Raw genomic sequence first — 15014 nt, 5'->3', positions numbered from 1 at the left:
ACTGTAACGATTTTCGTGTGAGGAAGAAGGAGTAGACCAAAGCGCAGCGTGGTACGTGTTCATGATGTTTATTATAACCTGAACACTGAAACAAAAACAAAAGTGGAACAAAACGCAACAGTTCTGTCAGGTACTCACACAAAACAGAAAACTACCCACAAAACACAGGTGGAAAAAGGCTACATAAGTATGGTTCTCAATCAGAGACAACGATAGACAGCTGCCTTTGATTGAGAACCACACCCGGCCAAACACACAGAAAAGAAAACATAGAACACAAAACATAGAATGCCCACCCCAACTCACGCCCTGACCAACCCAAATAGAGACATAAAAAGGATCTCTAAGGTCAGGGCGTGACAGTACCGCCCCCAAAGGACTCCGGCTGAAAAAACCTAAACCTATAGGGGAGGGTCTGGGTGGGCATCTATCCGCGGTGGCGGCTCTGGTGCGGGACTTGGACCCCGCTCCACCTTAAGCTTGGCCCACTTATGTGGGGCCTCTGGAGCGGGGACCCTCGCCGCCGACCCCGGACTGGGGACCCTCGCAGCGGGCTCCGGACAGGAGGGCGACTCTGGCAGCTCCGGACAGGGCGCAGGCACAGGACTCACCAGGCTGGGGAGACCTACTGGAGGCCTGGTCCTTGGAGGAGGCACAGGATAGACCGGGCTGTGGGGGAGCACTGGAGATCTGGTGCGTAGCCTTGGCACCACTCTTCCAGGCTGAATGCCCAGTCTAGCCCGGCACGTGCGGGGAAACCGTGCTTAGAGCCAGCGCAGGATATCCTGGCCCGAGGAGACGCACTGGAGGTCTGGAGAGGAGGGCTGGCACAATCCGTCCTGGCTGGATCCTCACCCTAGCCCGGCAGATGTGGGGAGCTGGGATGTAGCGCACCGGGCTAAGAACGCGTACTGGAGACACCGTGCGCTCCACCGCATAACACGGTGCCGTCGTCTGAACTTTTGCCTGGACCTGCCCGCGTGTCGTGAGTTTTTAGATTGTGTACTGAACGCGCGAACAACAAGGAGGAATTTGGACATAAATTATGGGCTTTATGGAACAAATCAAACGTTTATTGTGGAACTGGGATTCCTGGGAGTGCATTCTGACGAAGATCATCAAAGGTAAGTGAATATTTATAATGCTATTTCTGACTTATGTTGACTCCAACATGGCGGATATCTTCTTGGGTTGTGTTGGTCTGAGCGCCGTACTCAGATTACTGCATGGTTTGCATATCTTTAAATCTGTGAATAACACTTGTATCTTTTATTCATGTTTATTATGAGTATTTCTGTAAATTGATGTGGCTCTCTACAAAATCACCAGATGTTTTGGAACTACTGAACATAACGCGCCAATGTAAACCGAGATTTTGGGATATAAATATGAACTTTACCGAACAAAACATACATGTATTGTGTAACATGAAGTCCTATGAGTGTCATCTGATGAAGATCATCAAAGGTTAGTGATTCATTTTATCTATATTTCTGCTTTTTGGAAAAATGGCTGTGTTTTTCTGTGAATAGGCACTCACCTAACATAATCGTTTGGTTTGCTTTCGTCGTAAAGCCTATTTGAAATCGGACACTGTGGCTGGATTTACAACAAGTGTATCTGTAAAATGGTGTAAAATACATGTACTGTATGTTTGAGGAATTTTAATTATGGGATTTCTGTTGTTTTGAATTTGGCGCCCTGCAGTTTCACTGGCTGTTGACGAGGTGAGCCGCTACCGTCCCACATACCCTAGAGAGGTTAACCTTCATTTACAAAATAGCTTCCAATACTCTACTCAGCAAACTGGATGCAGTCTATCACAGTGCCATCCGTTTTGTCACCAAAGATCCTTATACCACCCACCACTGCGACCTGTATGCTCTAGTCGGCTGGCCCTCGCTACATATTCGTCGCCAGACCCACTGGCTCCAGGTCATCTATAAGTCTATGCTAGGTAAAGCTCCACCTTATCTCAGCTCACTGGTCACGATAACAACACCCACCCGTAGCACGCGCTCCAGCAGGTATATCTCACTGTCACGTTCTGACCTTAGTTTCTTTTTATGTCTTTGTGTTAGGTTGGTCAGGGCGTGAGTTGGGGTGGGTAGTCTATGTTCTGTTTTCTATGTTGTTGTATTTCTATGTCTGGCCTGATATGGTTCTCAATCAGAGGCAGCTGTCGATCATTGTCTCTGATTGAGAATCATATTTAGGTAGCCTGTTTTCCCCATTTTGGTTGTGGGTGGTTGTTTCCTGGGTTTGTGTTTGTGTCACCATTCAGGACTGTTTCGGTTTTCGTTTTCATTCACTTTGTTATTTTTGTATTTTGTAGTGTTCAGTTTATTATTAAAATATGACGAACACTTACCACGCTGCATATTGGTCCGATCCTTCATACTCCTCAGACGAAGAGGATGAGAGCCGTTACACTCACTGGTCATCCCCAAAGCCAAAATCTTATTTGGCCGCCTTTCCTTCCAGTTCTCTGCTGCCAATGACTGGAACAAATTGCAAAAATAGCACTAAATATAAACATCAGCTATCTGAGCAGCTAACTGATTGCTGCAGCTGTATATAGCCTATCTGTAAATATGGGTTTTGATATAAAGTTAACGTCAGCATCATGGAATTGCCCCTTTTTCCACAGAGTATAAAACCACTTCCTACAAAATGTACATTAAGTCAGAGAAAGCCGGGATGCAGTCCCCACGTTGGAATGGCTACAATTCTATAGACCATTAGACCAGAAAATATGGAGCTGGCGCTACATGTTGAAGCGGTTAAGAACTACAACTCTATAGGCCACGGAGACCATACAGACTTCTGGGGAAGTTAACCGGAGACTCTCTGATGAACTGACTCTCCAGCAGATGGACCGGCGATTCCAACAGAGAAAAAAACAATGACATATGGGCGTAAATATAAACATTGCAATTATTCTCGAATGAGCGGTCGTTCTTGTGCAAAGGATTAGCATTTCAATTAATATAATTATCAACTGTGTGTAGTGAATCCATTTTGTCTTTCCCGCTCTTTTCCTGTCCCCACCCCAATCCATTGTCTACCAAGCCATCATACCGGTTTAGCCCACTAGGGACTTATCAATGCATTATGTTAGTAACCAATATCTATTATTTGTTCGTTATGTATTTCTGTGATTATTTAGTTAGTTAGTAAATAAATAATTAGGCCAATTTGTATATCGCTGACTCATCATTTAGGCTAGGGTTCGTGCAGATATCCAAGGGTTTGCGACGTTCAGTAATGAGAACTGATGAGGTAATAATGATACATTAATAGAAAACTAATCGATAAGATATGAAAACATCTGAAGAGTCGATTTGGGAAATAGAGACTCTACACACGTTTTCCCGTGGTGCCCCGACTTCCTAGTTAATTAAAATGTACATGATTAGTTTAATCATGTAATAATAATTACACATAGAGAATTGATTTGATAAAATAAGTCTTCACATTTAATTATAATCACAGACACGACACCGTCATCTTTGAAATGCAAGAGAAAGGCAATAATGTTTTATTCCAGCCCAGGCACTTGATACAACATTTTGAACAGTAATACAATGGTTCATTGGATCTGTCTAAAACTTTGCATATACACTTCTGCCATCTAGTGGACAAAATCTAAATTGGCCTAGACTCCCAAGTGATATAATGGCCTTTCTCTTGCATTTCAAAGATGATGGAACAAAAAAATTCTCGAAAACGCATGTTTTATCTTTTACCAGATATAATATGTTATATTCTCCAACATTAATGTAACATTTCCACAAATTTCAAAGTGTTTCCTTTTAAATGGTATCATGAAAATGCATATCCTTGCTTCAGGTCCTGAGCTACAGGCAGTTAGATGTAGGTATGTAATTTTAGCCGAAAAATTGGTTATTGCCTGAAGACACTTCAGCTTTTTTTCCGACAAACATAATTCCACTTTGACATTATGGGGTATTGTATGTAGATCAGGGACACAAAATCTCAATTTAATCCATTTTAAATTCAGGCTGTAACACAATACAATTTTTAAAGGGGTGTGAATACTTTCTGAAGACACACTATACACGGGGTACCAGTACCGAGTTGATATGCAGGGGTATAAGGTAATTGAGGTAGATATGTACATATAACTAGAAATAAAGTGATAAGATAATAAACAGTAGCAGCAGCGTATGTGATGAGTCAAACAAGTTAGTGCAAAAAGGGTCATGCAGATAGTCCGAGTAGCTATTTGGTTAACTATTTAGCAGTCTTATGGCTTGGGGGTAGAAGCTGTTCAGTTTCCTGTTGGTTCCAGGCTTGGTGCATCGGAACCGCTTGCCATGCGGTAGCAGAGAAAAAAATGGTGGCTGGAGTATTTGAACATTTTTAGGGCCTTCCTCTGACACCGTATGCATATGGTGAATGCAATTAAGCGCCATAGGGCTGGAGGCTTTTTATGGAGGCAAGGGGATTTTTTTACCCCAGATGTCTTGTTAAAAACCTCCTACTTATTTATTGCAAAAAACACATCCCATCTGCTGAAGCAGTACACAGACCTTCCTTCTGTCTTTGCTAAAGCATATCAGTATTTTGTGGAGAGCAAGAGGTCTTTAGGCACCGCTTAGCTAACAACACATGTTAATAAGTACAATTTTGTAAGAGCATCTGACTGCTAAGCGACCATGGAGGTTATGGATTTTACATCACATACTCTTCTCAGTACTTTCCTCTTTTACATTTCAGACCATCATCATCCTCAAAGCCCTGGCGTCCGTGTTGGGTAGCTTGAAAAGTATTGACAAAATTAGTTTGGCATGGTTATATTGGAAACGTTTACTTTTAGAATATGTTTTACTTGCGCATGGTCTTTTTTAGGGATGGGTGTAAGCGGTGTGTGTATGTATGGCTGTGCGTCAGTGGTGGTACATTTTTGATTCCACGCAAGGTTTGTGGGGTTAACCGCTGATTAATTGCTCAGCTGCAGGGCAGTCAGTTGTGGTGAGAGCAGCTACTGTAAATTTCGCAGCTGCTCTCTTTAGCATGACCAATATGATACTCAGAGTCCAATTGGTCTTCCAACCACATACCAAAGCACTTAGAATAGTTATCTTTTCTCAGGCTCCGTATACTGTCAACACAACAGACATGGGAGTAGTTAATATTGTGTCTCTGCATTTTGAAATCCATCCAAACAATATTAGGTTAGTTTGAAGGCTGTCAAAACAAAATAGAGTGTCAGGCTTGAAGCTACTCACTTGTGCACTCTGAGCTACACAGCAGGGGTGTATTGTGGTTTGAGAGAAGCACTGTGGATGGCACAGACAAGCTGGGGTATCGATAGCTCTTTAAGCCACTGAGACATAACCCTGATTTAACAAGAAGCCCTCTCGGTTTCTCCTCACCTCTTCTGTTATTTTCATGTTAGGGTTTTATCATTTCACCAGGAAAATATGCTTCTGTGCTTTTCCTCTGAGTACAAGTGACTTCATAGATAATTGGATTTGATCAGCATGCTTTCCCTTAACTGTGGGACGCATGGTGCCAACGCAGGCAGGCTCCACATCCTCTGGGCATGCATGCAGCCAGGCAGGACACAGGCCGTGGCTGCCCTGGAGAAAGGCCAGGCCCCTAGTCTCCTGGTCGTCTGCCCAGAGCAGGAGCCCCGCAACGTGGCAAGGCCTCCACATACTCATAGACATACAGCAGAAAGACACACACACACACATACACACACAGTACAAAGACACACAAATACACATGCACTCCTACAGACAGTAGGAAGACACACTGAATGCGTGCAGGAAATGCGTCTCCACCAGACATCTATGGAAAAAAGAGACAGGCAGGTTTCCCCTGAGCTGCATGGATACAATGTTTTTTTTCTCACAACAGTGGAGAGACCAGATGAGGGAGAGCGATGAGGAGAGGAGAGGAAAAGAGATTGGGTGGAAGTAGTAAGAACAGACCAACCTTATTCACTGCATACAATCTTTTTATTTGCTTTCATGAAAGAGCTTGCGCTTGTGGTGCAAGCAGGAGAGTGGACACTTTCTCTTTCTACGCCCAAGTGACACTTGAATGCCCCTGTAGCGTTCAGGGGTTACAGGTGAAGCAATTGATTTTATGGTATCTTCTGTGACGAGAACAACTTTTGTCTCAGCGTGGGGATCCAGAAGAGACCATGCAACAGATTGTTTTCATTGAGTCGATTCGGATCTGCTTTACAAATTCGCCGGAGAAGATGTGGAAAGGACAGGTCCTTTTGAAGTGGCCTCATTTGGTATTCCCCTCAGAATTTGTTCCTCTCACGGGTTGATTTGAAAAGGTAAATGAGTACCCCCGCTGCTTGACATTTGTAATGTGTACCAATTGAAGCTGGCATTCAAAGTGAGCACTGGGTGAACTTTTGAACCCCTTACCTCGTCATTCTCATCGACAAGATGGAATCTGTGAAGTTAGACTTCAACTGAACTTTTCTCATTATCCTAATATCACCCCCCCCCCCCCCCCCCCCCTGCCACCACCACCACCACTGTTGCATCTCGACTGGAACATGGAGAGCTGCAGTTACCCCATGTGGTGCCAAGACTAGAGCATAACCACATGCACACAAACAGGGTAGCTCACACACACACATACACACAGGGAAGCACACAGAGGCACACACATGCATGTACATACACACATGCACACAGACAGGTGCACATGCACACATACACACAAACTGTGAAGCACACAAACATACACCCACGTATACACACTTAACAGGATAAAGGTGGGTCACACACATACAGTGAAGCACACAAATACACCCAAAAGATAGGTGTGCTACACACGAACAGTGAAGTGGAGTACACAGTGCGTGCCTCTTCAAGATGACGATCACATGGAGTATTACATTTTAAAGACTACCTTGATTTCACAGCATGATAAGATATAGGATTAAGCTGTGCAGCCCTCTTTTTGGAATAAGTAACACTAACAGTCCACTGACTTGGGTTTCAAATCTTGCCTGAACACCTGGGCCTGTCAATTAGGGACCAAGAAGCAGCTGGGAGATTTGGGCCGGGACGCTGGCCCGTTCCCTAAAACTTTCTCGGGGACGCTTTGCTCTTATCTCCGGCTTGCTGCCATCACGCTGCAAAGGCTCAATTAGGTCTTTGTGATATACTGGGCGTACCATTATTCCTGGGTCACGCCAACTTTTTTGTTGAGTAGACGCCTTGAGCATTAAAGTTAACTATTCATCCCATGCATTATTCTCTAATGTTATTGAATAAGCCGATCTGTGTGTGTTCAAGTAGGTCCTGCATTAAAAAAAATATTTGATTCCTTTTCTACTACTTTTCCACTACCACAGATTTCTCATTGACATTTAGGTCTACCTATGGGTGGAATTGTTGCATATAGCACTTGCAGTGTGTTTGTGTGACCAGGCAGATTTCGGACCTGGGTCAAGGGTCAACTGCAGAATGCAATACTGTATTAGCCCACTGAGTTCCCACTCGCACGCACACACCCATAGGTCAGTTGACACGGCTCCTCATCAACAACCGAGCCAATTGAGACCAACCTGACGTAGGGCCCTCCTCCCTCCTCTCCACAATCAATCAATTAAGCTGTTTGGTGGGTGAGGGAAACAGGGATATCTGTCGAGCTACCCCGCAAATTCGTCTCCAGTGAGGGGCCCGAATATGCTTCCCATTCCCCTGCAGTTCAGCCGGGCAACTGGAGGTGCTGGCGGAAGCCGGAATGTGCACTGTCTCCTCGGACCATCTGGAAAAAGGAGCAGTCTTTCAAGGCTGACGACGTGGTGAGGAATAGTGCTTTCCCCTCTGCTCTTGCCGGAGCGGTGATTTGTACCGTGGCGTTTTGTGAGAAGGACCTGCTCTTTCTCTCAGCAGGTCTTTTCTGACATTCCTCACCTCTAATGTCTCTCTTTCTGTCTCTCGTTCCCTCTTGCTGTGGGCCACAGTTCTAAACAACACTATAGGTCACATGTTAACCCTCCAAAACAGGTACTCCCAACCAGCAATGTATGGACAGGTACCAGGTGAAAATACCACCATACTCGATCAGCACTCATACTCTGAGATGCTTTTCAGATTAAGATCACTTAATTTGTCAATTGTACACAAGGTCAAACCAAAATGTGGTCGTAGCAGGGGGCTGTCACACTGGGCACCCATGGATCAGTTGTTGTGGGGGGTTAAGTACTCAAGGGCACAACGGCAGGTAATGGAATTTAAGATTTCATACCAGCAACCCTTTGGTTGCCAGCTCACTTCACACCATATTTTTCCTGTCAAACCTGGGATTTAAACTGGCAACCCTCCAGTCTCTAGCTTGCCTCTCTAACCACTAGGCTACCTGCCTTTTAAGTACAGGCCCTGGGTCTGTATCAGTCTCTTTTTGTCTCATCCCCACAGCGAAAGAAGGACATGTTGATTACTTTTTTTGGAAACCAGAAGCAGTGGCCTCTCAGCGTCCATCAGGACAAGATGGAGAGTGATGGGGCCAGGCTGAGTGGAACTTAAGTGTCTGAAAACTGGGCGCGGACAACAGCTTCTGGGAACATGTCCTAAATGCACAGTTGTTTGGGGGTGGAGAAATAAAACCTGTGTTGCTAGGCGCTGGTCCCTCGAAGCCTAGCGGTTAGAGTGTTTGGACAGTTACTGAAAGGTTGCTTGTTCGAATCCCAGAGCTGGCGGGTTGGAAATTATGCCGTTCTGCCATTGAGCAAGGCAGTTGACCTCCACATCAACTGGGCGCCGATAATGTAAATTTAGGTCGCCTCTGACACCTCTCTGATTCAGAGGGGTTGGGTTAAATGTGGAAGACACATTTCGGTTGAATGTATTCAGTTGTGCAACTGGCTAGGTATCCCCTTCACCCATCATCGGACAATCTGCTCATGTGTACAGTAGCTGTTGTCCAATGGGGTAATTTCTTATCTTATCACAGAGCAAGGATTGGAATGAAACCATTATCTTAAATCCCAGTTGGTAATTTTAACATCCCAACCCTGTCTCTTTGGTTGGTACAATCAAATCAAATGTTATTAGTCACATGCGCAGAATACAACAGGTTTAGACCTTACAGTGTCGTGTCTTTGGCTATGCCGGATTAAGTGATATGACATGCTATTCTATAAAATCATTTCTCCGTAATTAATATTACCTGCATGTAAATGTAATTAACTAGAGAGTCGGGGCTGTCACGGCTGTCTTCGTCCTTCTCATCTGACGAGGAGAAGCGAGAAGGATCGGAGGACCAATACGCAGCGTCGTAAGTGTTCGTCATTTTAATTGAAAAAACTGAACACTACAAAACAACAAAGTGACAACCGTGAAGCTAATGAATAATCGTGCATACACAAACACTACACATAGACAATCACCCACAACCCACAATGACAAAACAGGCTACCTAAATATGGTTCCCAATCAGAGACAACGACTAACACCTGCCTCTGAGAACCATATCAGGCCAAACACAGAAACAGACAAACTAGACATACGACATAGAATGCCCACTCAGATCACACCCTGACCAAACAAAACATATAAACATACAAAGCAAACTATGGTCAGGGCGTGACAGGGGCACCACGAAATAATATTTATAGAGCTGTTATCTTCCGAATAAACTCTTAAAGACCTAGTAATATTTTACATCAATAGCAGTCAATATTAATTGTCACCTTATTTCAGTCTCATCTGAAAGTTGTAAATTCTTGGTTATCTTCACGAACCCTGGCTAACAAGTTGAATCAGCAATACAAAATTGGGTCTAATTATTTATTTACTAAGTACCTAACTAATCACACAGAATTACACATACACATAATTAATCATAACTTGATTACAAATTACGTCATAAAGGAAAACGTCCCTAGCGGGCGGAACAGATATGACAGCTTGTTACCCAAAAGAAAAGGGTCTGGGTTTGAGTGAAAGAGCGGGAAGACTGAGGAACAAAGGGCGAAGCTGTGCTATCGTAAATACAATATCTTATGCATTCTAAATTACCGCCCATTTGGAAAAGGAAAATGCAATAAATATTTACTCTGAGCTGCGCTTCGGTAGGTTGGTGGTAGATGGAAGGCCGTGTTGGCCAACCGAGTCCTTTGTCCTTTGAAGAATGTCTCTGCTGGTCAATTGGGTACGTTGTAGTAACGTCGTTGTGTGGTAGATGGGATACTCTGTCTGTCCTATCCTAATTTACGTTTGCAGCTGCTGTTGCTAACTCAACGTCTAGGAGGTATCACTTCTATAGTGAATAAGAGTTCAGAGTTCATACCATTCGCAACCAAAGCTCACGCTGATGTTGGCTTCGTTCTGTAGTTATTATCTGAACCATTCTGAAATCGGACCGTCGTCCTCACATCCTCGGAAAAGGAGGGTTCAATTTTCGTCAATGGCTTAAATAGTGGAGTGAGAAGGGTGTGTCTGAAAAGTTTATAACCCATGTCTCTTCACAGGGGCGGGCCACTGAGTCGGGCCTAATTCACTCATGAAAACCCAATTCTCACATTTTAGAAGCTAAAATCACATTTCATCCCATCACGAATAATTTCATATTCAAACATTTGAATTGAACAACAATTCCATGTGAATCCGATAACTCTGATGTGTAGACTTTCCACAGTAGAGTTTATGTCATTCTATCATTGATGAGAATGTGCCAGATGACAACCGAACTGACATAATATACATTAAGTACCACCGCATATGTTCTATTGGTCGGATTACCAGAATATAGTTCATTTCCCCCCCAACTTCTGATGTTCCCAGAATCTCTATGTTAACCAAGGGGTTTTCTAATTTCACATCAGTAGAGTAGAGAGAGGAAAAAGGGGGGGAGAGAGGTATTTATGACTGTCATAAACCTACCCCCAGGCCAATGTCATGACAACAGTGAAATGCTTACTTACACGTCCCTAACCAACAGTGCAGTTTAAAAAATACGAATAAGAATAAGAAATAAAAGTAACAAGTAGTTAAAGAGCAGCAGTAAAATAACAATAGCGAGACTATATACAGGGGGTACCGGTACACAGTCAATGTGTGGGGGAACCTGTTAGTCAAGGTAATTGAGGTAATATGTACATGTAGGTAGAGTTATTAAAGTGACTATGCATAGATAATAACAGAGAATAGCAGCAGCATAGAAAGGGGGGTCAATGCAAATAGTCTGGGTAGCCATTTGATTAGCTGTTCAGGAGTCTTATGGCTTGGGGGTACAAGCTGTTTATAAGCCTCTTGGACCTAGACTGGTGCTCCGGTACGGCTTGCCGTGCGGTAGCAGAGAGAACAGTCTATGACTAGGGTGACGGGAGTCTTTGACAATTTTTAGGGCCTTCCTCTGACACTGCCTGGTATAGAGGTCCTGGATGGCAGGAAGCTTGGCCCCAGTGATGTACTGGGCCGTACGCACTACCCTCTGTAGTGCCTTGCGGTCGGAGGCCGAGCAGTTGCCATACCAGGCAGTGATGCAACCAGTCAGAATGCTCTCGATGGTTCAGCTGTGGAACCTTAAGAGGATCTGAGGACCCATGCCAAATCTTTTCAGTCTCCTGAGGGGGAATAGGTTTTGTTGTGCCCTCTTCAAAACTGTCTTGGTGTGCTTGGACCATGTTAGTTTGTTGGTGATGTGGACACCAAGGAACTTGAAGCTCTCAACCTGCTCCACTACAGCCCCACCAATGAGAATGGGGGCGTACTCGGTCCTCCTTTTCCTGTAGTCCACAATCATCTCCTTTGTCTTGATCACACGAGGTTGTTATTCTGGCAACACACAGCCAGGTCTCTGACCTCCTCCCTATACGCTGTCTCGTCGTTGATCAGGCCTATCACTGTTGTGTCATCGGCAAACTTAATGATGGTGTTGGAGTCGTGCCTGGCCATGCAGTCATGAGTGAAAAGGGAGTACAGGAGGGGACTGAGCACGGGCCCCTGTGTGGAGGATCAGCGTGGCGGATGTGTTGTTACCTACCCTTACCACCTGGGAGTGGCCTGTCAGGAAGTCCAGGAACCAGTTGCAGAGGGAGGTGTTTAGTCCCAGGGTCCTTAGCTTATTGATGAGCTTTATGGCCACTATAGTGTTGAACGCTGAGCTGTAGTCAATGAATAGCATTCTCACATAGGTGTTCCTTGTGACTTTCCCTTCAGGAGGCTGAAAAGATTGGCATGGGCCCTCAGATCCTCAAAAATGTATACAGCTGCAACATTGACAGCATCTTGACTGGCTGCATCCCAGCTTGGTATGGCAACTGTTTGGCATCCGACCGCAAGGCGCTACAGAGGGAACTCTATACCAGGCGGTGTCAGACAAAGACACTAAAAATGGTCAAAGACTCCAGCCACCCAAGTCATGATGGGGGTGTGGGCCATTTTAGCCGCCCCCCTTTTGACAGCGAAGTTAATTTCCTGCAATTTACACATTTTGCCATGGGGCGGCGAGAAGATTTAGCAATTTTATAACTCATTTCCTGTAATTCTACACATTCTGCCAAAGGAGGGAGTCAAATGCTTGCAGTTTTTAATATGATAACTGATGATCAATGGGCCCTACCCCGGTCGGTAATTCGACCATGCTTACTACAAGTTTAGATAGCTAGCCGCTAGACTTACTTACAAATCTCCAAACATTTAGCTGACATGGCTAATTGAGTGACTGCTAATGCACAACCAAATTTTGAAATTGTGTATTCTTTTATTCTAGCTCTCAACAGTAAGTTGAGACCCCTACTGAGTTCCTCCAAGTGGCCCACGGGACGCCAGTTGCCCATCCCTGTCATACTGTTCTCTCTTCTACTGCCTACACGGCAAGCGATACCGATGTATGGAACCAAATAGCTACCAGGACTATCTGCATTGACCCGTTTCTCACTAACTCCTTTTGACTCAGCTGCTGTTCATTATCTATCCTGTTGGCGAGACACTTTACCTCTACCTATATGCACATACCTACCTCAATTACCTTGTACCCCTGTACATCGACTCAGCACATTACTCATTGTGTATTTATTCCTTGTGTTATAATATAATACATTTTTCTCTCTGCGTTGTTTCGTAAGGCCTGTAATAAAGCGTTTCACTGTTAGTCTACACCTGTTGTTTACGAAGCATGTGACAAACGAAATTAGTTGATTTAGTGATTCAGCCCCTTTCTCAAATTTCTCACAGAAATCGGGTGTGTCTTTGGTGGTTTATTATGCGCGTCACGACGAATTTAGCTAGTTCATTAACTAAGCTAGCCACTTTAGCTAGCCAGTAAATCCTCCAGTATGTGGTGACGTCATTTCACAGGATTCGGTTTTGGACGGAAGCTGTAGAGATTGGTAAGAAATGGCACTTAAAATATCTTATTTACCATTTTGTTTTAGTTACAGTTGAAAGCCGTTATTCTTTTAGTTTTTGCCCTAAATCGACCTTTAATAAATTGACATTACAGACATTTCAATCCCTGAAAGGTAACAGGGATTAGCCCACTATTATAGAGTATATGACTTAAATTACCCATGTGTCCTAGGGCAAGGATGAAGTCTATGTCCCAAAGTCTATTTTGGGAAGTTCAGTATATCTAGAGCTATATATTATGTGCATTGGTTTAGATATTTTATTTGGCTAAGATTGGTAATAGAACAAACTTTTGAACTTGACTATAATGTTACATGAGGTATATGTCAGGGATAGGGGCCTAACTACCATATACATACATACATATTTTGAGAAAATGGTACATACTGAAATAAAGGGTTGGTGTTATGATATGGAGAATCAATGCCATAAAGAAAGTTGAAACAAGCATAATATGGACCTGTTATTTATTTATGACATTTTTTTAAGGAAGAAACTGGATATTACTGCTCTCTGCAAAAGTTATTCTCCAGCAACAGCTACAGTGCTGTTGCGACTTCCGCCGAAGTCGGCTCCCCTCCTTGTTTGGGCGGCGGTCGAAGTCACTGGCCTTCTAGCGTATCGCATTACCACATCAGGGGTGGAGATGGAAAGTGACCGCATTTCAGCCGTGCGTAATTGGCCGACTCCCACCACAGTAAAGGAGGTGCAGCGGTTTTTAGGGTTTGCCAATTACTACCGGAGATTTATCCGGGGTTTTTGCCAGGTGGCTGCTCCCATTACCTCACTGCTGAAGTGGGGTCCTGTACGTTTGCAGTGGTCGGCTGAGGCGGACAGGGCTTTTGGGCACCTAAGGGCTCTGTTTACCTCGGCTCCCGTGCTGCCCATCCAGATCCCTCTTTGGCGTTCATAGTGGAGGTGGACGTGTCCGAGGCTGGGATAAGAGCCGTGCTCTCTAAGCGCTCGGGTACGCCACCGAAGCTCCGCTCCTGTGCTTTTTTCTCGAAGAAGCTCAGCCCGGCGGAGCGGAACTATGATGTGAGGGACCGGGAGCTGTTGGCTGTGGTTAAAGCTTTGAAGGCGTGGAGACATTGGCTTGAGGGGGCTAAACACCCTTTCCTCATCTGGACTGATCACCACCACCTGGAGTACATCCGGGCAGCGAGGAGACTGAATCCTCGTCAGGCAAGGTGGGGCATGTTTTTTTACCCGTTTTGTGTTTACTCTGTCCTACAGACCAGGTTCCCAAAATGTTAAGGCAGATGCATTGTCCCGGCTGTATGACACAGAGGAGCGGCCCATGGATCAGATTCCCATACTCCTGGCCTCCTGCCTGTTGCACCGGTCGTGTGGGAGCTGGAAACGGACATTGAGCAGGCGTTACGTACAGAGCCCGCTCCCCTCCAGTGTCCCGTCGGGTGTCTGTACGTTCCGTCTGCTGTCCGTGACCAGTTTATTCTATTGGGCCCACCCGTGACCCTCTGGTCATCCGGGGATCAGCCGGACGGTGCGCTGTCTGAGTGGGAAGTACTGGTGGCCTACCTTGGCAAAGGATGTGAGGGTTTATGTTTCCTCCTGCTCGGTGTGCGCCCAGTGTAAGGCTCCTAGACACCTGCCCAGAGTTAAACTACATATCTTACCCGTTCCACA

This window comes from Salvelinus alpinus, chromosome 14, assembly GCF_045679555.1.
Source record: "Salvelinus alpinus chromosome 14, SLU_Salpinus.1, whole genome shotgun sequence".
In the NCBI taxonomy this organism is placed as follows: Eukaryota; Metazoa; Chordata; class Actinopteri; order Salmoniformes; family Salmonidae; genus Salvelinus; species Salvelinus alpinus.
Note: the sequence above shows the minus strand (reverse complement) of the source record.